Below are 23753 nucleotides of genomic sequence, written 5' to 3' on the forward strand. Positions count from 1 at the left end.
TCCCTGGATGCCTTAGATTGGACATTACTATAGACTTGTTTTAATTGGGACATTTTCCTAGCCTTAGAACTGTAAACTAGCAACTTATTAAATCCCCCTTTTATACAAAAGCTATTCTGTTTCTGGTATATTGCATTCCAGCAGCTAGCAAACTAGAAAACTTCATCTTCCCAGAACTCTCCTTTCTTTACATTTTTAGATTGTCTTTCTAGGCCACAGACACATCTGAGCCAGAGGTGGCTTTGGGTCCAGGACAAGAAAAAACTTCAACATATTTCCTTACATTTTTAGGTTGTATTTTTCTTGATTCATTGTTCTCTTGGCTGTTTACCCCTGATTGTTGTAGAGAATTCTTGGAAAGTTTGTTCTGAAACTGTGATGGTTGGGTTCACGGGTCAACTAGGCCAAGTGATGGTGCCCAGTTGTTTGGTCAAGCAAATATGACCCTGATTGCTACTGCAAGGGCATTCTGTGGACTTAAACCATTAGTCAGTTGATTGCATATATGGCTGATTGCATCTATGATCAACTGATCAAAGCGTCTTCAGCAATGAGAGAATCCAATCAGTTTGATCTAATACAATCAGTTAACTTTAATCCAATCAGTTGGAGGTAAGACAGTTGAAGACTTTTAAGGGAGAGGTGATTATTTCAGCATTCAGAGAAGAAAACTTTTACCTCTACTTCAATGAGAAACAATGTTCATCTCTACTTTAGCCAGCCATCTTCTCCTGGGCAATTTATCAAAAACCTTCATCATTATTGCCAACTCGTGACCTGCCTGATGGAATTTGCATTCATGCATCCTCAGTTGCATGAGACACTTTTATAAAATCTCTTATTTATAGATGTCTCTTGTTAGTTCTCTTTCTCTACAGAATCCTAATACAGCTTGGTATCTGGAGTGATTCTTAAGAAAAAGAATCTCAAAAGATGGGTTTTTACAATTAGTCTTCTTCCTTGATTAGATTCAAAGGCATTAATGACTATTTCCAATGATCAAGTTGGCTGTAACAGTTTATGGTGCAAGTTGGCAATACAGTTATGCCAAATATCAGCATTTGATTCTCTTAATCATAGTCTGGTACAAGTTAAGGCTCTGGTTGAATTGAGAATTTTATGGAATTATGAGGTATTACAATGTTGGCTCTTTGTTCTTATATATGCTAGATACAATTATAAGGGAAAGGGATGAGCTGAAGACTTCAGATTTGTAACTTAAATGTGGTAAGAAAGATGCAAAAGTTTCCATGTGTGCCCTGAAGGAAAATCATATTTCCTGTAGTCATAGACTTCAGATCTCTGAAAACCAGACCCAGAGTCTCATTGTGTGAGTAGCAGAGTTACAATTTATACTAAATTCTCGCCTTTACAGAATAAAGGGGACATATGGGTTGATAACGATGGCAGTGGGGACGTGGAAACCCTGTATTCTGATGAGTCTTTGCTAGATAGAGCTGTGCAGTAGTTAGGTTTGGGTGTCAACTTAGCCAGTTGATGGTGCCCAGTTGTCTGGTCAGGTAGACACTGGCCTAACTATTACTGTGAGGACAATTTCATGGACTTAAACCATCAGTCAGTTGATTGCATCTATGGCTGACTACATCTATGATTAACTGATGGGAGTGCCTTCTGCAATGAGGGAATCCAATCAGTTTGATTTAATACAATTCAGTTGGATTTAATACAATCAATCAGCTCTGATCCACTCAGTTGGGTGTAATCCAATCACCTGAAGACTTTAATGGAAAGATGAAAATTTCAGCAGTCGGAAGAGAGAACTTTCATCTCTACTTCAGCCAGTCAGCCTCTCCTGGGTCATGCATCCCCACAGTTGCTTGAGATACTTTTATTTACAGCTATCTTTTGTTAGTTCTGTTTCCCTACAGAATCTTGACTAATACAGGCACTATATGTATATAGTATTCTATGTATATATGTAGGTATAGATATAAGTATATGTATAGGTATAGGTATATAAAATACATATATTTCAGTAGAGGGGTATGAGTTTGGGACTTATTACTCAATCATCTTCCTGATATTGTTCCCGATGCTAGGTTTTTAAATATACATATTGCACTTATTTGAAAGGATGTATGCACCCTACAAAAGCTATGTTTTAATCCTAATCCCATTTGTAAAGGCAGCCATTTCCTCTAATCCCTTTTCAGTACTATATGTTTGAAACTTTAATTAGATCATCTCCCTGGAGATGTGACTCAATCAAAAGTGGCTGTTAAACTGGATTAGGTGGAGATGTGTCTCCACCCATTCTAGGTGGGTCTTGATTACTTTCCTAGAATCCTATAAAGAAGAGGCAACAGTTTGGAGAAGGAAGGAGATTCAGAGACAACAGAGGACAACAGAAAATGCTACAGAACCATGAAGTAGAGAGTCCACTGGCCAATGACTTTTGGAGATGAAGAAAGAAAATGCCTCCTAGGGAGCTGAAGAGGAAGCTAGCAGATGATGTCATGTTCGCCATGTGCCCTTCTAGCCAAGAGAGAAACCTTGACCATGTTCGCTGAGTGCCTTTCAACCTGAGAGAGAAACCCTGAACTTCATTGGCTTTCTTGAACCACTGTATCTTTCCCTGGATGCCTTAGATTGGACATTTCTATAGACTTGTTTTAACAGGGACATTTTCTTGACCTTAAAGCTGTAAACTTGCAACTTATAGCAATAACTCATCATTAAATTTAAGATATCTCACATCTGGTTTGGCCATTTCTATGTATAGATTTCCGGGAGTGAGATTTCTGGGCCATGGAATAAGTTAAAATAGCTCCCCAAATTCTTTGACAATCATATTTCTCCCCAGTAGCAGATGAGAGTAAACTTCCCCTAAAATCCTCCTACCAGTAGGCTTTATCAGTAACTTTAAGAGTAAATAAATTAATAGAAATTTTGTTATAAAATTCTTGAAAAGTAATGAGAAATCCTGACCTGGAATGTTTGTGCCATCTTGATTTCCCCGTTCTAACAGACATGGGTGACAGTTTAAAAGTTCTTGGGTTTGCTCATAAGGCCCTACAGAAGATGACATATTTCTCTGTAATCGCCAGGACAGAATGGACAAGCTTCATAGATGCGTGACTTGGTTTTATTGTCCAGTAAGATACAGGGGGAAATTTCTTATCATGGTACAGTGATGGCCCCAAACAGAGGTCATGGGACATTTTAAAAATATCAGGAAGGTCCCAAATGCAGTCCAGTCAAAGGAGCCTTCTTGGAGGCAGAAGGGTTGACAAGAGGACACAAGGCAGTTTTTTGGTTTTTCTTCTAACTGGATGTTTTTGGGGTGTTTATTATAAAAAATTTGATCCATGTCCTCTCAGATGATAATGGTGAATTACTCAAACCTCTCACTGAGAAAGATATTAGAGAACATTAAGAACACTCAGTAAAAATTAAAAGCTCCTGTTATCCTCAGCAAATATCATCTCTAAGCATCTGATTCATTAATGCAATGGCTTATTCATTCATAAATAATTTTTGGATGCTTGTGCAGTGGGAGCTGTGAACTTGAGGGTTAGGCTGATGCAGGGATTCTGGTAGTGCCCCTGTCATACCTCATGGAAGATATTGTCAATCAAACATGGCACACCTCCAAACAAAACTTAGGTAGCCTGAGTATCCTTCTGCCCGGTCTTCCAAGCCCACTCCCACTGGGTCCCGTCACGACCCCCTAGGCCCTCTCTCCCAAGGTTGCCAATCTCTCTGCCGCAGAACAGGTGAAGCCGTCAGCACAGGCTTGCTGCTGTTGATGTCCACCGGTCAACCACCACCTGGAGTCACCACACCTGGAGGCAAATGGTGTACCTGGGCTTAGTACCAACTGCAGCCCAGGAGACCACACGCCATGGAGCACCTTGGCATGTGCGGGGAGGGGTTTGTTATGGATGTGGACTGTTTTAGGTGATTCTAAGGAAGGGTCAAGGGAGCAGGGATTTATTCTGCATGTTGTCAGGTGAGGGTGAAGGACTATAATTAGGTGTTGGGAAAAGCATTATAATCCAGACCATAATTTGGGTATATTTGGAGACATTGTTTGCTGTGTGTGGTTCTACTGAGAAAGGCCAGGAAAGACTAAGTTCATATTCAAGTTGCTAGCCACAGGCTTCCTTTACATATTTCTACCATCCTTGGAAAGACGGGCTAAGACTTTATGGAGTCCGCCCTACCCACTCACTGAGATCCAAACACATCTCTTATACTGCAGTTTATTAAAAAGAGAAGACTAAATTATACAAATTACCGGCCAACCATGTGTTACTGCTCCATAATAGTTTTAAATATTCTCTGATTGGTGGCTCTAATATTTAATATCCTGTCTACGTTTACTAACTTCACATGGATGCTTTTACTTAGATGATCTCAGTTTGCAATTACACATACCCACAATTACTTCCTATGATATGCTTTTCAAGCCTTCCACCAATTCCCCTTTATTATGAGGGTCTGGGTTTCTAAAGCAGATATTTTACACAAGGGAGAAGTGTTTTCAGACACTTAATCCAACTATTGACTACTGTTGCATCTTTTATTCATTTCATGGTTAAAATTACCAAGAATAATATATGATTATGAAAGATTTTTACCCCTTCCTGGGCCATTATGGAAGAATTACCAGGTGTAGATGAAGCTATAATTGCTTAGTATAAATGCCCAGGTATGATGCTTCTAGAAAATGGTTTAAACACAGTCTTTATAGATATTCTTAATGGAAATTGTCTTCAAAATGATCAGAAAAAAAATTAAAGTGATGTAAAACAGGTTTTTTGTCTCTTCCTATGTTTACATATAAGAAGCTTAAATATTTAATGCTTGTACTAAATAAATGTGGCTGCATTTTTCCTTCTGTGTAAAATAAATAAGTATAAAGTTGTATTATTATTATATAGTGCTGTGAAGCAGCCTTCATTCTTCTATGTAACGTTCTCAGAGAGAATGACATCAGATTAATTGTACTAAAACTAAAATTGATAGTTTTTGAAATATGACCTTCAAAATTTACTTTATATCCAGTAATACCACAGAAAAGCAATTTATTTAGTTATTTTTGAATACATTTTACAAGTAACTCATCCTAGCATTTCACCAGAGAGCTATATTGTTTAAACTAAGACCTCCTGGGGTATTTTGAAATATTGGGAATTTTTGTTGGATGTTATAGGGGGCTGGAATTACCAGCATCCAAATATTCCCAGATCATAACCATTTCAGTCTGTGTCCACATAATCATTGCATATTGTGTCTATGAGTTAAATGCTCATTTGTTTATATGATGAAGAAGATGCAGGATTTAAAAAGGAAATTCACCTTGGTTAAAGATGCTCTCTGAGTCTGCTTCTGTGTAGGGATGAGGGACCATCTGTTGAGCAGAGTTTTAGTCATAATCTCCACTTTCCCCCAAATGAGGACAGATTGAACAGTGACTTGTTTATCTTAAAAATTGTGCTGATTTGACTGCAGCACAGAGTGCAGGCTCTTTCTGTCCTGGTCAGTTGAAAAGTCAGAACCAGGCAGGTGTTGATGGCAAGTGAGAGTATGTTGATGAGATGGAATGGAGATGAAGATCTCTGGAGGAAAGATCTAACTGACCTGACATTAAGAAAGTTGTCCATATGCATCCAAAAACCTCTGGTTACCTGGGTGGCTCCAGCCAACAGCGTTCTAAGAAAACATTGAGGAGTGGCCTGCAGGTCGGATGTTGGTGATGCAGCTGGCCAGAGGAGAGCATGCTGGCTGATGGGTGTGCATTCACTAGCTCTCACCTGTCTATGTCTTTCCCACAATTTGGGGATAAATCATCAATACCCATATGTACAAGCAGGGTGAGGGAGACATGATTCCAAACTTATTTATGCTAACATTAAAGTGCAAAGATTAATAAATGGCTCATTCTGAACATGAGAGAAATCTTTCTTCAGATTTTGTTGTCCTAATGATAATTGGCTTTGATTCATTTTATTTTGAAATACATATTCCATGACAGATCTAGAATCATAATATAGACCATCTAAGTTTCTAGGTTATTGCTTAGGTTCGACCCCATGTTCATCAAAGAATTATGTATTTTGTAAGTTAAAGAGACACTGAGTCCTATTATAAATGCTTAGGATATGCTGGGGAGAAGTAAGAAACCCAAAGTGTACTCAACTCCTTTCCTTACTGTATGCAGCAGTTGTCATTTTCACACCTGATTCCTAGTTTCCCTGTTTTGAGTGGTTCATAATCTGCATGTCCCAGGACAAATGTACCCAGAGAACCCTTCTCTCTTCTGTCAAAGGAGGGAGGACACAGGAGTTACTTGAACTAAAGACACTTATTCATGCAACGATGGAGGTTCCAGCGACTCAGGCTGAACCAATGGGCCTCCAGGGGCATTGGGAGTATATACTTGTTTCCAGTGCCCCAGTCTCTAAATATGTTCTGAGTGGAAATTACCACTCTTGGCATTTGTTAGAAGCAAAGATTCTAAAACATTAATTCTCTTTCAAACCACCGCACCTAAAGAGGCTCTAGATTAAAAGATAAAGTGATGCAGAAACATGTTTGATCCAACCCCCCCTTCCCATACTCCCACCACTTGCCCTGCCCTATGGCCTTTGGTGGGATTCAGCCACATCCACGAAACACCTCCCGTGAGTTGGCATAGCAACGAGACCCTAGGTGTGCAGAAATAAGAGTGGGTCACTGAACAGCCATGTTGCCTTGATTTTGTCCCACCACTCACCCCACATTGTGTAAAATGAGAGGGAGCAGCACCCTCCCTGAGTTCTATCCCTCAGCATACTGCATGGGAGAGCATAAGGGGAGAGGTGGATTAACCAATCTGGCATTTCAAAGAACATACACAAAACCTGTATTTTATGAGAAGCTGTGTTGATACTGAGCATTGCTTTATTTATTCCAGAATTTTAAATCCATTTAAGAAGGAAGGAAATTTTTTTTCATTTTTCAAAAAGAGACATGGTTGAAGAAGGGAAAAAAGGAAACACCTTTCCCAGCCCTTGCAGACTGACCTATGTGAGTGCTCTCCTTCAGGACTTATCTGTAATATGAGTTTGGAGAAGAGCGCCAGGCCAAACCGTAGGAACTTCCATGGGTCTTCCTGGGCATATGCCCTGTTTTAGGCATATTCTAGCAATTTCCCTGTTTACATGGTTCCAAATGCCCCCTCTTCCCTACAAACTTTTCCTTATGATTCAGGCACTGCACTATATGTCCGACAGCTAGCAATCCTTCACCACAGGCAGCACCATCATACTGCTCTGCCACAGCTTTTTGTAGGAGTTTTATTAGCTGATTTCTACATGTAGGGCACATACTGGGATCATGCATCCCTCACGCCACCACCAGACATACTGCACCAGATATACATGCTCTCTATATGCATATGAGGGGAAACTCTGCTCCCTCCAGAGCTGGAACCAGGGACCACACTGTGATCATAGGTCAGCTTTGCTCCAAGCCAGTAAGGGGTGAGAGAGAGGCCAGCTAGGTACCACAAGATCTTGAGATTCTACCAATTTGTGTGTATGTGCAGAAACTAATTTTTTTTTGTTTAAATTATAAATTTTCTTATTGAGGTGAAATTTACATAATATAAAATTAATCATTTTAAAGTGAACAATTCAGTGGCATTTAGTATATTCACAATGTTGTACAGCCACCAACTCTATGTAGTTCCTCAACAGTTTCATTGCTTTCCCCAAAATGAAACCCCATCTCTTTTAAGCAGTTACTCCCCATTTCCCACCACCAGGCCATGGCAATCTGTAGTCTACTTTGTGTCTCTATAAACTTGCTTATTCTAGATATTTCATATAAATGGAGTCATACAATATGTGACCTGTGCCTTGCTTATTACATTTAGCATTATGTTTTCATGGTTCATCAATGTTTAACATGTATCAATATTTCATTTCTTTTTTTGATGTTTTTAAATGTGAAATATAATATGTATACAAATAAAAGAAATGCAAAAAAAAAAGAGGCGTGTGAACTTGAGGAACATGAATTTATAGAGATTTATAGGCCTTAAAGAGGAACCAATCTCCTCTTCCACAGATTAAAGAACAAGACCTGGAAACATGGTATGATTTGCTTAGGGTCATATAACTTTGTAAGAGATGAGGTGACAATTCAGTCTCCAAATTCTTGACATTGTACCAAGCAGTTCTGCTTTATTATTAGATGTCTTCTCTGGTGTTAATTTCTCCCCTTACTGAAAGCATTTGAAGAACTGGCTTTAAGGGTTCTTATTTGAGTAAAATGCACCAGTAAGGACTGCTTAGATAACTCATGAATTACACTGACTTTCTAAAAAATTAAAAAAATCTCAACTTTAAAATGAATTTGATCCAAATCTAATACTTATGAACAGTGAAGCAAAATCACTACGAATCCACAGGAAGATCAGGTTGCATGTATCTGCACAAATCCTCTTCAGGCAAGAATGATCGCACCGTAATTCACAGTACAATCAGTTCAGAGGAGATGAATTCACCCTGTCAAATTCCAAATTATACTAAAATGATGATTATTGATGCATCGTGTTTAACAAATTAGGGATTATATTCCCTGGGTTTTACAAGGAGCACCAAAGCACTTGCTTGTGCAATGTATAAACCTTGCTGACATAGATGAGAGAAGATGAGGGACCCAGGCCCTGGCTAAAGGATGTTCCCAGAGGCATGGGTTCCTTGGCACTTTGGCCCACCCCAACGAGGCCCAAGCAGACCGGTGAGGACAGCTGAAAACCACCTGGTCTGTGTGGGTGACAATAACAAGTGCCTTGTGGCTTGTGGTTGGGACACAAGAGTGTTTGCAATGACAAATAGCATCCACTAATTGCTACAATAAATATTGTTCCTAATGCACAGGGTAATCAAGAAACTAACTTGATTCCTCAAGACGTCTATTAGCCTGGCATTAAAAGACTTCATGAAAATGATTTTGTGTTGGATACATTTTCTCATTCAGTTCATATTGATTGCATAATAGAACTCCACCCTCCCACTCAGTAGGTATAGGGTAAGGAAACACAAAGAAAAGACATCAGAAAAGTTTAATTCTCCCAACACAGGGTGGTGGCTCTGTATTGGAGTCAAGCAGCTCTGGATTGGGGACCAGACTGTTTCTTATTAGCTGCATGGCTAAGTCTAAGCTTTCATATTCTCAACTGAAAATAGTGCACACCAGAGGGTTTTGGGAAGATTAAGGAAGTTCAAGCTGTAACTGCTCAGCACAGGACCTTGCGCAGGTGAAGTCTTGTTGGTGGTCTGGGCCTTCCCTCATGCAGGCATCTGCTCCTTCCAGGAACAACGAAAACAGCAAAGCAGAAGATGCCTGAGGCCTGAATGTGTGAAAAAATGATAACCAACAAGTGATGATCAACCCATTCTCAGAAGGAGAGCCAAATAACTCCTTGGCAAACATCGTTAAACTCAATACCTAAAGAACCCAGATAGAGAGAGGAGTAAAAGGGCAAGAAATGCTGATTCCGTCCTCAAGAAGCTTACAGTGTAACTGATGAGATGGGTTGCACAGGTAGGAAGATAACCATCCCAATGAAGCCACTTTATTGCCTGGTATTGAACAAGACTTGGAGAGTGATACATTGAACGCCATCATTGAGAGCCATGCTAGGTAGAGAGGATAGGATTCAAGCATGGTTTTGCAAATAAGATTTACAGAAGCAGTGAGGAATTTGAATTAAGATAATGGAATGTCCCTTGCTAACTACTCTTTTCACCTCAAAACCTTAGACTAAATAAAAATGCGTGTGCATGGCTGTACTTGTGCCCATCCATGACAGCTCAGGAAACAAGAGTGCAATTGAAGGCATGTACATAAATGATCCTGGAGAAGATGTATGATGTAGTTACTACCTGGTTAGGGGTGGGAGGAGATTCTTCTCCCTTTCCAAACTGTGACTCTAAAATCGCCTTTACCAGTAAAAGAAGGAGGTGGTCAGATGTGGGAGCTGAGAGGAGGAGGCAAGAAAATTGAAGGACCTGGTGGTGATGTACAAATTAATCATCTCCAGTGGCTCCTGAGATGAGGGTATCAGGCACATTAGTGAAGGCAGCCCTGGCCTAGAAAAATGAGTCTTGGGTGCTGCACAACACTGGCAAGTCCCTTGTCCAAGCTGGGCTAGAACTGGCTCTCTATAACGTGCACATATGGCTCTTTCCACCTTATTGGAATCACTCCCATGAGGTATTGCGTCATTTTATTTCTCAATATGCTCAGCATTTGTAGTGCTTCAAGGAGAGAGGTCCCAATGTGTAAGTATTTTAACTACTTTGGAATATGTTTCAAAACGAAATCTAGAATCCTTAGGCTATATTAGAAATAGAAGGCAACTAAACAGTCAAAAGCCCAGTTCAGTGGTAAACCAAGTACTGGTAATAGCACTGTGAGCAAATCTTATTCCATGGTTGTGCTGTTGTGCTGTGTCACACATGTATAAGAGCAAAGGTGGGCCCTGGGCCAGTCTGAGGGTGCTATCCGGTTATCTTCTAGGTGCCTATGGACATGTGCTTGGACATATGCTCATTTCACTCCTGTCCCTATCATCTTTCCTGGTAAGGAAGAGCATATTGGAGCCTGGATTTGGGGTATAGTATGAAGTCATGGAAAAGAAGGCCCCTCAATATTTATAGACCTTCAAACAATCTATGCTGCACCTGCAGAGTGTGATTTTGCCATATCTCAGTGAGGCCAGGGATGAAGGGTTAATTACAGCACACCAACCTTCTACTGAGGCCCAGATGGAATCTTCCAGAGATCTTTTCGGTGTCCTGAACTTCTAAGATTCCATTTCTTGGAGCTTAATATCAGATCATATGGGTCTAAATACCTAGGGTGTCTTATAAAGGAAAATTGGGGAGAAGATAAAACACTGAATCTCTTCATTTAAAAAATATACACAATAAAGCATATTGTTATAAGTGGTACATTTAACAGGGTGGAAACCATGGGACATCAATAGGGAATTGCTTCAGTTTTCTCTAATTTCTGCCTTTAAACATGTTTTGTCAGATCCCCTTTCCTACTCCTTATCTAAAAACACGAGAAGGTCCAATAATTTTCCTAGTTCGTTCAGCTATTGCATTGGTACGGAAAAAAACCCAGTCAATCTAACTGAAAGCAGCCTTTTCTCATGCCATTCAAAGCTGTCCTCTCCCCAGTGTGAGACTGGTAGAGAGTGGAGCAGCCAGCAGCAGGGAGGTGTGGTGTACATCACACCCAGTGAGAACTCAAGAGTCCACTTGCACAGAACCTGGGGATGGGAATACAAGTTTCTGCAACTCAGTAAACACCCAATAGGAAAGTGGAGGCCTGCCCTTCTTGCAGGCACTCAGGCAGTGATGGGCTTTTATTATAAAAAATAAGAGATCCCCTATTCCTGCATCCCCTGTGGCCTGATCTGCCATGCCCTAGCATTTTCTGATTGAAAGCTTTCTCATCAGATGTTAAAGAGTGGCTCTTCCTCTCATCATAAAAGGCGGTGGACAGGTGGGTACGAGGGTAGTTCAGTGGTAGAATTCTCATCTGCCATGCAGGAGACCGAGGTTTGATTCCCAGCCCATGCATTTCCCCCCATAACAAACAAAGAAACAAAATAACCAACCAAACAAAAATTCAACAAATGGTGCCGCAATAATGGGATACTCACATAGAACAAGAATGAAATGTGACCCCGCCAGACATCATCCAACAAAATGTGATGGACAGGAATATTCAGTGACTAGGCTTTCAGAAGACTAAACCGTGCTAGGTCTTAAACAGTTTCTTAAGACCCTTATAGGGTGCTTTGAGAACCCCAAAGGTTACTTGGTCTCAAAGTTAAAGGCAAACCTACTGAAAATGATGTGAAGTTTGGAGCTCTCAAACTGAAACCAGATACTAAAATCACGACAATGGAAACTCGTGGGCAGAATTTGGAAGATATCTTAGATCCACAACCTGACGATGATATCGTCGACAACTTTGATCCTGAAGCTGAAGTAGTTGAACTAGGAAATAAGGAAGAAAACCTCCTGAAAGTTTCTTGCAGAGTTAAAGAATACAAAATGGAAATTTTGATTCCTCGCAGGGAAGGGGAAAAGCTTTTGGTATTAGATGTCGATTATACATTATTTGACCATACTTCTTATGCAGAGACTGGGGTAAAATTAATGCAGCCATATTTTCATGAATTCCTAAGATCTGCACATGAGGATTATGACATTGTTATTTGGTCTGCAACACATATGAAGTGAACTGAGGTTAAACGAAAGAACTGGAAGGGAGCACAAATGCAAGCTATAAAATTACCTTCATATTGGACAGTGTTGCTATGGTAACAGAGCACACACTAAAGAGAGGATTAACAGATGTAAAACCTCTTGATGTTTATGAGGAAAGTTTTTGGAGTTTTATAGCAAAATAAAATAAAATTCATGATTACATATGAAGAAATGTTCTAATGAACCCACAGAATGGACTAAAGATAAAACCTTCTATGAAAGCTCACCCAAAATGAGATAAAGACAAAAAACCTTTAAAAATTAACTCAATACACCTTCCATGCCAGAGACCCAGGTTTGATTCCCAGACCATGCAGCCCCCCCCAAAAAAAACTTAATACCTAAAGGAGATAGCAAAATTAGATGATTTCTTGGAACTAAAGCACAAATATTGGGAAAGAATATTTTTAAAAAATGTTCTTTCTGTAGTTGTAAATTGTACTGTTAGTTATTGAAGATGCTTGAGATACAGGAATTTCTTGCTTTTATGCTAGAAATCATTATGGTAGTGCTGGACACTAAAGAAAATGCCACACTGCTTATACTTGGTCTTCCAGTTTTTTGAAAATTTAATTTTATATTTTTTGAAGATCATAGCAATATGCCAAAAAATCCATTTTTCCCTCTGCATATATACAGTTACTCTTGAAAAATATTTTCTCCAGTATTGATCACTGAGTTTTTTCCATGAAAAAAAAATGGAAAAAATGCATACTTACTGCATTTTGTGACTTTGGAAACAAGTTTTAGCTTGTATTTTGCCTCATTGTGTTTTTGTTTTGCTAAGTCTAAGACCAAACCCATCTTGAAATGTGTTTTTCCCTTTAAAAGAAAAAAAAAGTAAATTTTTGAGAGGAAACTAGATTGGTATGCTTAAAATTACCAATTTTTATCCCTTTGTCATACTCAAAATTTCTCTTTTGTACTCAACTATTTAGATCTCTGAATTCTGAGCTGTCCAAGTTGGTCTGTATGTGTGTCAGAGTTCTTCGAGTAAAACTGGAAAATGTGATACAGATATAGTACGGGAAATAGAAATCGTAGGACTGAAGAATAAAACTAAGGTACAAGAGTATTTCTCTTTTTGGTGGTTATTTAGAAGCACTTCCACTTAAAACCATTGTCATAAAAGCAAATAAAGGCACTAAATATTTCAATGGAACATATCACTGTTTCATTCCTAAAAAGCTTGAGCAAAAGTTCTTCTGCTTCAGCTACACCTTGTCTGCATGCAAACACTGTGTTTCAGTGAAATATCTAGCCATACGATTAAAAGAATATATTTGCAGTTCTTAGGCCTGCACTGTAGATATGTGTGTGACCACTGTTTGTACTTACAGTATTGCTTTATACAGTTCTTGTATTTGAAAGGAAGCTGAGCCTTTCAAATAAACATGATGTATATTGTTCTTATAGTATATATTGTTCTTATTATGTAAATAATAAATACCTTTTCTTAAAAAAAAAAAATGAGAGTTCCAAGTTAGCCCGACAAGAGGCTCTCTGCTTCTTGGGAGATTTAACTGCTTAATCTTTCCCTTCAAGGCAAACGTAGTGTTTTGATGATAAGTGAGGAAGAACCTGGGTTTGAAAAAGCTCAAAGAATGGAGAAAACATTGGGGAAATGAATATTTGAAATGAGACAGTTTGAGCATGTACTAAAACCGGGCACAGATTAATTTGTGTTTACATATAACGTGTCATGAAGTTTCAGCCTACAGATAGTTGTAAGGTTTTTCACTCACAAAGGTCTCCAGCAGTACAACTGATGTGTGTGGGATGTGGAATAACCCCGTTTGTGAGCCATCAGGTGAGGCAGCTATCACCAAGTACCATGTGTCTCCCTTGCCATAAGTTCTAGCCATGTTCTCTTAATGGGTTATCGGAGTCTTCTGGGCTGCAGAGTCTCCTACACTGTTCCCTATTTAGTGTGCACATATCCCAATCACATGTGGCACGTCTTTACGTTCATGAGCATGTTTGCAAACCTTATGGCTGATGAGTATGTGTTGCTTATGCCACCCAGTCCCTGATAAGCACATGATGTTCATCTAACTTGCCTTGGCACTAATGAGCTTAGGACCGCCCCCACCATAAAGGATAAACACCTGCCATGTGCTTAAGTTGTCAACAACCTGGAGGCATGATTGTATTATTAGAAAATATTATTTGTAAATGAGCAACATCTGCTAAACAACCCTTGCTTACTAAGAGTGTGAAGAACCTGATTAGAATGTTGTAATTTTGAGTCAACAGAATGGCAGGTTTGCCAAACATATCCAGATCTTTAGTTGGCATAAATAAAAATAACAGCTCGTCACCAAAAATTTAAGGAAAGCACTAATCTCCTTGTATCCCTCTGGAATACCTAGAGTCAGACCACTCAATGCTCCCTGAGAGGTGACTCCAGCACCTTAAAGACATAGGGGCAGACAAGGGTTTAACCCAACCAACCAAATCCCTGGGGTGAGGTTATTGTTCTCCCTGCTTAGTTAGCACATATAGCTGCTTGGCTGCTTAATTAATCTAATTGCTTAATCAATTAATTGCTTAATTAACTTGTCAAATGGGAACTAATGCATGTTTAGTAATCTATAAGTGATTTACAGTTTTCTTCATTGTCCGTTCAAACAGGCATCTTTTTGAGATATAATACTTGGCAATTGGCTTAAATACAACAAAAACATTGCATGCTATTCAAATAAGGGAAGATGAGACTGCCACTTTTGGCAATGTGGTTTTTTGTTACGTAGCTGTTACTGGTAACCTTGAAGAGAGAAGGTGAAGGTAAAGTATGAATACCTAAACTGAGAAGATTTAAGAGAAAATGAGAGGAGGGTATGTTCTAGATTGTTAGCTGCTGGAATGCAATATACCAGAAACAGAATGGCTTTTAAAAAGGGAAATTTAATACATTGCTAGTTTACAGTCCTAAGGCCAGGAAAATATCCCAATTAAAGCAATCTGTAGAAATGTCCAATCTAAGGTATCCATGAAAAGATACTTTGTTCAAGAAGGTCAATGAAGTTCGGGGTCTCTCTCTCAAGTGAGAAGGCACATGGTGAACAGGGTCAGAGTTTTTCTCTCTCATCTGGAAAGGCATGTGGTGAACATAGTGTCATCTGCTAACTTTCTCTCCTGGCTTCCTTTCACAAAGCTCCCTGGGAGGCATTTTCCTTCTTCATTTCTAAAGTGCTGGCTGATGGACTCTCTGCTTCTCGTGGCTATGTTGTTCTTTTCTGCTCTCTCTGAATCTCTCTGATTCTTCAACATGTTTCCTCTTTTACAGGACTTCAGAAACTAATCAAGACCTACCCAAATGGATGGAGACATGTCATCACTTAATCCAGTTTAACAACCACTCTTGATTAAATCGCATCTCCAGGTAGATGATCTGATTACAGTTTCAAACATACAGTATTGAATAGGGATTAGAAGAAATGGCTGCCTTTACAAAATGGGATTAGGATCAAAACATGGCTTTTCTAGGGTTCATACATCATTTCAAACCAGCACAAGGTAGTTGGAGGTGATATGTCTAAAAAACATTTGCAGTAAGGGGCACAGAACTGGATGTTGAAATTAAGAGAGAGTATTTCTGACACAGGAGGATAATAGCATGATTGTATGCTGATGGGGCAAGGTAGCAGAGAAAGAGCAGTTGATGCAAAAGAGAGAAAGAAGAATTGTTGGTATGATTTCTTAGAACTGATGTCAGGAACAGGAATCTAATGCATATGTGAAGTATTTGGCTTTAGGGAGGGTCACGAGCAGTCATTACAGTAACAGAAGGAATGAAAATGTGTAGGTATTGATGCTTGTGCGTGGTGTGGAAGGAGGCCAGCTTACATTAGGGAGAGGGTAATTGATTAAGCTCAATGAAATTATAAAAAAGGAAACAATAAAGGTAAAAGTAGAATTCCACAAATAGAATGGAAAATTTAATTACAGTAGATCAACAAAGGCAAAAATTGTGTTCACTAAAAAATTAATGTGACAAACAAAACACTTTTCTCCAAAGTAGCCCATAAGAAATAGACAGCAGGGATGATTTTCCTGCTGTCTTGCACCTAAAGATTCACCCTATATTGTTTCTCTGCCTTGGGTCAATGTCATCAGTCCTAAAAAACTAAATACAAAAAATCCATTTCCTGTTGTTGGCTCACAGCTTCTGATTTCCACAAACCTGGTTCAATAAAGGGGAATTTCATTCACACTCTGGCTGGTAAATTTAGTAGTATATTGGACTAATGTATGATTGCCTTGATCTAATTAAGGCTTTTGCTTTAGAGGCAACAATTTCAAATGCTGGTCAACCCCTGTAGTTAGAACCCAGTTTTCTCTACACTCAACCAAGGGCAGTGAGCTGCTGCTGTCATGCTGGGTCAGGAGGCTGCTTAGATACTGTCCTGCCAGGCTGAGAATCCTAGTCAGTGAGCCTGGGACCCAATGGTAGAAAATTCTATGATCCTTATCTCACCTAGAGTAGAGATCCTACCACGCCAGACACATACCCTGAGAAGGGGGGCTTGCAGCCTCACAGAGCAGCCCATCTCATTATTAGATTGCTCTGGTTCTCTGAAAAGCCTCCCCAGATTAACTGGAAAAATGTCTCCTTATAAGACTTTGAGCAAGAAGGACCACCTGACACCCACTTTCAGGTCTTGTGGTAGGAGGGCAGTGAGCTGCAGGTATGCAGTAGTCTCAGGGATGGTGGGTAGTTTCACCACCAGAGGCAAAGTCTTAATCTGCAGATTCTTCTTGGATTATACTCTTGTGACTTCTGCAGACTTAGCCACCCCATACTCCAGATCCATGGAGCTCAGATCACAGGCTTTGCCTGAGTGCCTGGGATAAGCACCCCCTTTTCATCATAGGCCAAATGCATGCTGCTCCCTCTACAGGGTTTTTTCTATGGATTATGACAATTAATCCCCCTTGTCTCATGGATCCTCTCAGAAGTCATCATACCCGAGTCTGTGCTTCAAAATCTGACTTCACCTGAGTGGATGCTGGTGGATACATATGGAAGGCAGCTCTTAAACTCACATGCAACTCTTAAACTCTCTGAATTCATTTCCTCACCTCTCAAATGGGTATGGGGTGCTTATCTCATGGCTGACAGTGTGGGCATGGAAGAGGAGGAGGCTGTTACCAGGTCCTGCTAGCTGAGCAAAGGCTGCCTGAGTCCAAACATTACATGGAAAAGTCCATTCAAAAAAGTCAAATGTTACATAAATGAAGATTATGGCTTAAAATGGCCAGTGTCTCCATCAACCCACCAAGTAATTCAAATGTGGAGTTTGGTTGGAAGTGAATTCACAGAGAGTAGAAAGAAATAAGAAACTCCTACCTGCTCCCCCCCCCCCAGCCAAAAGCACATGCTCAGTGGCCATATTGCAAGAAGTGCTGCAGAAGGCAACACACAGGAAGAGGGGATCACCACAAGGACACCCCAACTCCAGGCTCAAAGTACTCTGAAGAGCTGCAGCTCCAGGCAGTTCACACCACTTGTTCTAACTAGTACGGAATGAGGGGGTGGCACTAGACAATCTCTGAAGCCTCATCTCAATTTGGCAATCTGGGTGATTCTAATGATGATGGTCATCTTGAACTAGAAGTCAGCCTGCTCCCTGGCAGAAAAAGGTTAAGCAGCTACAGAAGCTTTGGTTAAACAGGTTCCTTGTGTCTGCTTCTCCTAGTCCCAGTGAAAAGCAGGGACTCCGTGTCACTGGATATGATGATCAGATGAGATATAAAGACAAGCATAGCATCGGAATGTTGTGTGGGAGCCTCATGAGCTTCGTGCTGCAGCATACCTCCAAGACCCATGTGGAGTAAGGGGTATCCAGTCAGGTTCATTTGCTGTCTTGTTATGCAGTCCTGGAACATGGGGGACTGAAGCAATTCAGAGAGTATTAAAGGGTTAGGAGAAATGCTTCTCGTAGAGAAGAAATATTTGTAGCCTGGAATTTCATTTTCTTTATGAAATGGTCCCTGTTAATATTATTTCAGAAGGTCAGAAGTGAGTGGGATTTCCAAATTTCAAAATCTTAGAGATACCCTAGTTCAGCTAAAACCCTTAAATCCTACTGAGCTTTTACTAACCACAAGCTTTTCAGGACTAGAAACAAAAGTTTATCTTTCAGAGTTGTTTAGTGCTCACAGAGGTTGGGTTGGGTTTTGCTGCTGCAAACTGGGAATCTTCTGGATATTTGAATCAAGGATTCATATGCCCTCAAATGTCTTCACCCAACACTCTCTCCCCATTCCCATCCTCTTGCGGTTAAGGTACATGGCTGAAAACGCCATCAGAGTTCTGGGTAAAATGTGAGTAAATGTAATCACTAAAGTTCTTTTGTCTGCAACTAATAGAAACCAACTGCTCAACTTAAGCAAAACCTAATAAAAAAACAGAATTTATCAGAAGGTGGCTGGGGCACTCCATGGAGTCTGAGGAAGGATTGATCACCCAAGTAATGAGCCGGAAAGCAACTCTCAGAGAGAAAAGAAATACCTTCCCTCTGAAATGTTCCCATTTGCTTAGTTCAGCTCCACCACTCCTTTTCAGCATCTCAGTTTTCCTTGTGAAAATTTCTGTAGAGAGGATATGATAGGCTAATCCTGGGTCGTACAATCAGCCTATGATCACAGGGACAAGGGTCACACTGCACCAGCAAGGCTGCTAGGGTGTCCTGTGAATGATGAGGGATTCCAGGGAAAGGCACATAGAATGACAGGCATGCTTGACTTGGCTGGAAAAATGGAATTTCAGGATTGAATATAGGTCAGACTTGGCAAGGAGAAATGCTGCCAGCTGAGCCCGGTCATATGCTGTACACTTAACACCATGGGATTCTCGCAATATAGAACAGTCGTTCAGGGCCAGTCAGAAATGACAAGTACCACTATGAGCTCCAACAAGTGAAGTCTGCCCATTTCTGCTCTAGAACATGGCCCTAAAGATCATGAGGGAAGGGGAGGGCCAGGAGCAGCTGCATTACCTGAACAGAGACCAGGGAGCCAGGAAAATACAAAATAAATCTTATTATCAGCTCCACTCCCTTTGCCCAAAAATATGTAGTAAAATTAGCATGAACTGATGTTTCTTCTTTCTTTCTTTCCTTTCAATCTGAAAGAGCACATCCAGATGGAGCTCATATGCCTGACTTCACTTGCATCCTTGAACTTGCTGCAGTTTAGATCTGTGAACCAATAAATCCCCTTTGGGAGTAAGCCAGGATTTTTAGATTTCTGTCACCTGCACCCTGGGCAAAATTACCCAGAACTGCCCACACCCTGATTACACTGAGGTTTTAGAGTTGATACTTAAATTAGCTTTTGCTGCACAACAAATCACCCCTCAATGTATTGACTTAAGACAATAAGAATGTGTCATTGCTCATGAGTCTGCATGTCCCTGGGCAACTCTGCTGTCTTGTCCAGGCTTGGGCAATCTTTGCTAGGCTCAGTCACACAGTTGAGGTCTACTGACAGGTTGGCTGGAGCTTGGCTGACTTAGGATGACTCTGTCACATGTCTGCTCATTGGATGATTCTCAGCCTGGCAATGGGGACAACTGGTCTCCTCCATCAAGCTAGTTGTACACAAGACAACTCAGGAGGTTTCCAACAGGAAATATGGAAACATGTGAAGCCTCTTGGAAATCAGTCATCTAATTGGCACCTCATCACTTCTGCCCCTTCTCTTGGACTACACAGGTCACAAGGTCAGCACAGGTTTTCCTGGATGGAGAAATAGACTCCACATTTTATTAAATGATGATCCATGGACCTGTGACTGTTTTGGCAATCTACCTCATCTAAGAAGAATAAAGTCAACTGAAGTACTTTGTTTCCATTGGTGACATGTTATTCCCTTTACAATGTGTTTTAGGAAGTCCCATTAAGAGATGTTTTTCCTCTTGCTTCCAATCATTAGATGACTCATAACCCAGAAATCCTGGGATTAATTTTCTAGTATCAAGTGCAATTAAAACTACTGTATTTCATTTAAATTACCCAACAATGAAAAATATATATAACTAGGAAGTAAACAAGGAAGAAAGGACAAAGGGATGGAAATCAGACCGGCTCTAACCAGGCTGGAAAGATGAAAAGAAAGAAAAATATTGAAAGAGTCATCCTCAAATTTGAGGAAATTTGAGATGCTTATTATCATCTTGTTGCCTAACAAAATCATGCAAATGTGTGCATGATGGGAGACATAAGTTTGGCTAAATGACAGTAAAATCTGGTCAATGGAGACATGGAGACATAGAGGCTTCACTCCCAGCTAATGCCCTAGAGTTTCACTTCACATCTATTTGAGGTCAACTACCTCAAGTTATATGAAAGTGCTGATTGTACGTCTTGAATGAAACAAAACAGTCATGAGAAGCGTCCCTGCCTCCACAACCATCCAAGGTTCTTCCTAGCTGTGTGCTCTGATCCGGAGTCCAGCTATAAAACATGCTCCACAGTCACAGCCATCACAAGCCGAGGACAGCCCCATGCTCCGTAATGCCTGAAGCACTGAAAAGATTCCTTTGTAAGAAAAGGAACTGATGAAAACATCAATTCTGACATTCCTCCAGATTCCTTAAAACCTTGGACTGTCAGAAAACTGAAAGCCAGTGGTCACATGACTTTGCAAACACAGCAAACGAACACACACATACATGAACACACACACACACACACACACACACATACACACCTTACCCCAATTTCCTATTTTTGTGGTTTCGTGCCATGAGACTATATTAAAGGATTTTATGATATTTGACCTTATAAAACTGGCATAAGAATACAGTTTATGCTGCTCTCTACATTACAGAGTGTCGTCTTTATGAGGGTTCAAAGGAAAGCTTTCAGTTATAGAAATAACTGGGCTTTCCCTAAACTGTTTGGTTTGTTTCTCATAGACATTGAGACTCATGAATATGATGCCGTGTTTCCATTGCCTTACTTACTGGAAAACTTAAAATCACATTTAGCCCATTTCTAGTTAAATAAACAGTACCTCAAGTCCTCTGTGAAGTAACCTCACCTCATCTCATGCCATCACCTATGAATTAAAAATATTTTATTTTAGTGGGTTTTAGAACTCTGCTTCAGTTCATTGGAATAAAGCTGAATATAAATAATCTGTCTTCATGTGAGGATAAAATCAACATTGGTTACCACCACATCCCATGATAGAAATGCACAAACCAAAGAAGCACTTTTTGACAACTGGTTATATTTCTGTAACCCACAATCATCTCACACAGAGAACATTTCCATCATATCCCTGACACTCCCTAGCAAGTGGGTGAGCTTGGGCATGGGGAGCCTGCCATATCCACTTGCCAGTGGTTTATCCCTGCAAGTGTACCCCAAGTCTACTGAGATAGTTTCTTCGTGGATAGTAAGAGAAACATCATAGCCTCCCAATGTGGTTACTGTAAATACTAAGGGTAAAGTGTAAAAGGCGCCTGGTGGAGTGCCTGACACATACCTGACATTTGCCCATTATAAGCTGTGTCCAGATCCCACACGTACTCTGACCAAATCTACACATGCAGAATACTATAAAAATGGAGAGGTGAAACAAGCATTCAAATTAATGCAGCAAATATTTGAATTCATAGAAATGTATGAATTTTAGACCTGCATGTTTAACTGAACAGTGAAGATTCAGTTATGATTATTAAGCAATCATTGACATGGCAATGTAAATGTAAATGGCACTAATGGTTCTCGTTTGCTAGCTTCTGGAATGCAACACACCAGAGATGGATTGGCTTTTAATAAAAGGGTTTTATTTTGTTAGTTCTTCAGAGGAAAGGCAGCTAACTTTCCACCGAGGTTCTTTCTTATGTGGGAAGGCTCAGGATAATCTCTGCTGGCCTTCTCTCCAGGCCTCTGGGTTCCAACAACTTTCCCCGGGGTGATTCCTTTCTGCATCTCCAAAGGCCTGGGCTGAGCAGCGAGTGCTGAGATGAAGTATGCTGAGCTGCTAGGGCTGTGCTACGTTGCACTCTCTCATTTAAGCACCAGCCAATTAAGTCAAATGTCATTCATTGCAGCAGGCACGCCACCTAGCGGACTGCAGATGTAATCAGCAACAGATGAGGCTCACGTACCATTGGTTCATGTCCACAGCAACAGAACTAGGTGCCTTCACCTGGCCAAGTTGACAACTGACTCTAACTACCACAGTCATCTAAACCCCTTTTAAACCTAAGTATGTTCCAATCCCTGTCAAAACAAAGTTCATCTACCATTTTGAGCCTAATCCTCCATGAACAACAGCTTCACCAAAAATGGTACATGTTGTATGTTCTTACTCTTCCACTAACCATGTGTGCTAGATTGAAAGTATGTATGGACCCTAGAAAAGCCGTGTTTTAATCAAAATCCCATTTTGTAAAGGCAGAATAATCCCTATTCAATACTGTATGTTTGAAACTGTAATCAGATCATCTCCCTGGAGATGTGATTTAATCAAAAGTGGTTGTTAAGCTAGATTAGGTGATGACATGTCTCCACCCATTTGGGTGGGTCTTGATAAGTTTCTGGAGTCCTATAAAAGAGGAAACATTTTGGAGAATGAAAGATATTCAGAGAGAGCCAGAGAAGAATGACGTAGCCACGAGAAGCAGAGAGCCCACTAGCTAGCGACATTTGGAGATGAAGAAGGAAAGCACCTCCCAGGGAGCTTCATGAAACAGAAAGCCAGGAGAGAAAGGTAGCAGATGACGCTTTGCTCACCATGTGCTCTTCCAGCCAAGAGAGAAACTGTGACTGCATTTGCCATGTGCCTTCTCACTAGAGAGAGAAACCTTGAACTTCATCAGCCTTCTTGAACCAAGGTACTTTTCCCTGGATGGATGCCTTTGATTAGACATTTCCATAGATTTGCTTTGATTGGGACATTTTCTCAGCCTTAGAACTGTAAACTAGTAACTTATTAAATTCCCCCTCTTTAAGATCCATTCTGTTTCTCGTATATTGCATTCTGGCAGCTAGCAAACTAGGACACTGTGTGTATTAGTTAGGATTCTCTAGAGAAACAGAATCAACAGGAAGTATTCGTGAATATAAAATTTATAAAAGTGTCTCACATAACAGTGGGAATGAAGAGTCCAAAATCCGTAGGGCAGGCTGTGAAACTGACGATTCTGATGGAGGGTCTGGACGAACTCCACAGGAGAAGCTCGCTGTTCGAAGCAGGTAGAGAGCCTGTCTCTTCTGAATCCTCCTTCAAAAGCTTCCAGTGATTAGATTAAGCATCACTCATTAAAAAAGACACTCCCCTTGGCTGATTAGAAATGGAATCAGCTGTGGATGTAGCCAATGTGATCGTGATTTAATTCTATGAAATGTCCTCATAGCAACAGACAGGCCAGTACTTGCCCAACCAGACAAACAGGTACCACCACTTGGCCAAGTTGACACA

At 40.3% G+C, this 23753-nt stretch overlaps 1 long non-coding RNA gene and 1 pseudogene across 1 annotated transcript in view; both read left to right on the top strand.

Annotated features, from left to right (window-relative positions):
• LOC143644831 (uncharacterized) overlaps window positions 1–15692 on the top strand; it is a 28444-nt gene extending 12752 nt beyond the window's left edge. The window contains exon 3 of the long non-coding RNA XR_013156897.1: window positions 15598–15692. This is a non-coding gene — a long non-coding RNA (uncharacterized LOC143644831). The remainder of the gene's footprint in view (window positions 1–15597) is intronic.
• LOC143678260 (ubiquitin-like domain-containing CTD phosphatase 1 pseudogene) lies at window positions 9801–12763 on the top strand (annotated as a pseudogene).
• Window positions 15693–23753: the final 8061 nt, after the last annotated feature.

Source organism: Tamandua tetradactyla, chromosome 1 (genome assembly GCF_023851605.1).
Source record: "Tamandua tetradactyla isolate mTamTet1 chromosome 1, mTamTet1.pri, whole genome shotgun sequence".
In the NCBI taxonomy this organism is placed as follows: Eukaryota; Metazoa; Chordata; class Mammalia; order Pilosa; family Myrmecophagidae; genus Tamandua; species Tamandua tetradactyla.